Genomic DNA, 3,843 nt, shown 5'->3' with positions numbered 1-3,843 from the left:
CTATTCCGAACCAACATACCAACTCGATACAACTCAACACAACTGAACAACACATAATAAGCATAGATGGAGGGAAATGGGCGATAACTCTCAGAACGAGACGGGTCGTTACACCATCATAGCTTGCACACCATTCCCATCTATGAGCTATTTTTTGAATGATTTTTTGTGAATACTTTTCTTGTACTCTATGTTCTATAATAGCCATTATACTAATATTATGTTCTTTGATATACCTCTGCATCTCCTTTTGCTCATAGGTTTTATTTAATCCTCTAACATTCCAACTAACTAACTTCATTAAAATAGAATGGCTGCTAACCCATCCTTCATACCTCCCCCTGGCTACATTGTCCTCCATCCAAATTGTTAATCATATTGCTTATCTGATTAAAGTGCATTTCATTAAGTATAGTAAATCCATTACCCACTGCTACTCCTCTTTCTGTTGTTGTTTGGGTATTTTTTGTGGCAAATTTCCCCCTAGCTACCCGCCATCATTCATTCTCCTCAGCCGCTATCCTTTGCACAGTATCTTGCACTTGACTAGCGTGGCTTTTTACTGGCTTTTAAATTAATTACTCAAACACAAATTATTTCTTACCAAAAGTATTTTTAAAAAAAAAATTCAAAATAGGTTGATTTTTACAGCTTGGCCAAACACTATAAGTTGTGTTTCTATAGTGTGAAATGCAATTTGAAAAACGAAAGTGATGATTATGAATTATGATGATTGTCAGTTGTCACTATACATTATCGTCATCATCTTTATCATTGTCGTCGTTAGCATCTAGTTATCGTCATAATTTTCACGTGTAGAAGCACCAAAAATAGTACTCCCTGCGTTCCAATTTATGTGAACATGTTTGGCTGCGCACGGAGTTTAAGAAAAAATAAAGACTTTTGGAATTCGTGGTCCTAAACAAGTCAAAAAGGGGCTCAAAGTATTTGTGTGGTTATAAAAGCTTCTCATTAAGGGTAGAATTATAAGTTTAAGCTAAATTGTTACTAAATTTAGAAAGGGGTCATTCTTTTTTGAAAGGACCAAAAATGAAATAGGTTCACATAAACTGGAACAGATGGAGTAGTATTACAATAGAACTTCAATTATATTCTCAAACATTAATGTCCCAACAATAGTAGTACTACAATAGAACTTCCTGTAATAATCTCAAATATTATTTTTCCAACATTTATTTTCGAAATAAATAACTGCTTGCAATAGGCGCATTCTACATTAATGCTAAATTAAGTGTAGTAAAAACTTAATCCAGATCCTAGGAACTTTTGTTCAATGATGTGATCTAGTTTCTCCGCCATCTCAGTCGTGAAGTAGTTCTTCCAATCTCCAACTTCGCCTCGACGAAAGAACAATTTATGATCCTCGCCAGTTGGCCATTTCTCATTCTTGTTCACCTCCAAGTTGCTCAAATTCTCAAAGCTACACAATTTCAATATTTCATTCACCACCCCTGATGTTTCTTCCTCTTCAGAAAATGGACATTCCAAGAATTCAGCTAATCGTTTCAGTTGAATCTCGGGTTTCTCTTTAATTTCTTCATACATCAAGAAAAGTACTTTAGTAGGTTTTTCTAAACTTTTTTTCCAGTAATCTAACACGTGATCCCAAAACGGACCAAAAAGGCTCACTCCCTTACAAAAAAGATCAAACATTTCTTCAATTGAATTGGTATCTATGTAATGAGATCTTAACTTGTTTGTGAAATGCCACATTGAAATAAAAGTGTCCCTCGGATTCCTACACAGATAAATGATCTTGCTTTTCGAATCTTGGACAGATTTTGGCAAAGAAGCATATGGCAAATGTGTTGCCAACAGCCTAGGAGTGGTGAAGGATGAGAAATCAGGGACATGGCCATCAATATAAAGCTTAAGTTCCTAGAATGGAACAAGAGCATGAGGGTTCTTGATTAGCAAAGGATGATTTTGTCCAGAAAGAGGAAAGCGAATTCGATTCACTAGAGCGAACACTAGTGCTTTTAACCAGGTAGTACCTGATTTAGGAGTGGTAACAAGGATGATATCACTATCTTGAGCTTGAAATTGTTTTTGGCATGCAATCACACCTTGGATTATTCTTGGTGATACCCAAAAACCTTGGTAGTTGTAGCTATGTGATCCAACCAATCCTTTTTCTTTGGGTAGGATTGAGAGCAATTTCTTACACTCTTCACTTAAGCCATCATCTTGTAAATATTTGGGAGGAAGTGGTTGAGAATTGTGAGATGTTGTCATTGGTTTTGAGGATTGTGTGTTTTCTTTTAGTAGCTTGTATGATGAAGATTTAGTCATGAATGGTATATATAGGGAGATTATTCACCAACTCTCCTTAATGACAGATGGTGTAATCAGATTCTCTTATATTATTATTTAGTTAGTTAATGATTTTTTTCTTCTTTTTTGACTTTATCTTTGGAAAAGAACAATAGAATTGAAAAAGATAAACACATACCAAAAGTTGTCATTTGGCAATATTCATCCTTATCCTCCCTAACTAATTACACATAAAACACACGCTAACACCTCACAATCCATACAAGGGCTCACGTTTTTTTACACCCACTCTTAAAAATAAAACGGAAAATGCCCATTCATGCCAGTGAATTATGCGAAATTGGATAAATTTGCTCATCCTTAAAAGGTGGACTCAATTCCACTCTTGCCATATATAAGGTGGATCACATATGCCATATTTTAGACGAACCTCATTAATAAAATAGTTAGCACCATATTTTAACACGTGTCACAATCTGGTGCATATCTATCTATACCATGATTTAATTAACAAACCAACCTGGCCCATCACCCTTATTTTATTAACCGTCACAACCCGGTACCTTATTTTAATAAACCTCAGTCGTATTTTATTACCCCACTCTTTCGTCTCGCTTCCTTCTCCAAAATTCTCCTCTCACCATAGCTGCTCCATTAGTGTTTGTTCCCAAATTGACACACTTTCAGAATTACTTTGGTAAGGTTTAGTCTTTGAGTTCCACGAACCTTGGTCCTTTATTTCTTTTCTTCGTTCATGAAATGTAGCATACATCGAGCTCTTCTACCCGACGTGTAAGGAATTGTCGATGAGGAAATGTTGTGCTCCATCTCACTTCATGGACTCCTGAAAATCCTGGGAGACATTTCTTTAGGTGTTATAAACGTGATGTAAGTTAATATTTTCTTTTAAATTTTCAAATTTGTGTTTATAGGGTTTTTTGGATTTTTGAATAATAATCAAATTTAGATGTTATGTTGTATCCAATATCATGCGGCTAATGGGAATGGGATGATGACGAATTTTATCCAAGAGCCACTATTGTCATCAACAAATTGAAAAGGAAAAAGGATTGTTGTTGGTGAAAGTGATTACTTGAAGAAAAAAGATGACTTTTTTGAGAGAGCAACTATGTATTTGAAGGAAAAAGTTATTGTTGTTCAGCTTGAAACTAAAATATTAAGGGATACAGTTGTTGATTGTAATGTCCCGATCGATCGTTTTGTGTAATTGTGCTCCGATTCCCCTTTTCATGCTTCACACATGTGTGTTTATGCCTTTATGACTTGCGAGGTTGATTAGTATCATTCTAGAAGCATTCGGGTTGATTTGGACCCCTGATTCTTGTCTTAGAAGTTTAAATTTGAACATATTGCATAAACTTTGAATTTCGTAAAAACAATCTCGGAACTGTATTTTTATGACTCCAATAGCTTCGTATCGTAATTTCGCACTTGGGCGTATGCCCGTAATTGATTTTGGAAGTCTTTAGATTGATTTGTGTTGATTTGCCGAAATTTGCCAATTTTAAGTTGAAAAGTTTGACAATA

General features: G+C 35.1%; 1 pseudogene; it reads right to left on the bottom strand.

Moving 5' to 3' along the window:
• Window positions 1–1,248: 1,248 nt before the first annotated feature.
• Window positions 1,249–2,256, bottom strand: LOC109222628 (annotated as a pseudogene).
• Window positions 2,257–3,843: the final 1,587 nt, after the last annotated feature.

Source organism: Nicotiana attenuata, unplaced genomic scaffold (genome assembly GCF_001879085.1).
Source record: "Nicotiana attenuata strain UT unplaced genomic scaffold, NIATTr2, whole genome shotgun sequence".
Lineage (NCBI taxonomy): Eukaryota > Viridiplantae > Streptophyta > Magnoliopsida > Solanales > Solanaceae > Nicotiana > Nicotiana attenuata.
This window is presented reverse-complemented; position numbering and strand designations above follow the sequence as displayed.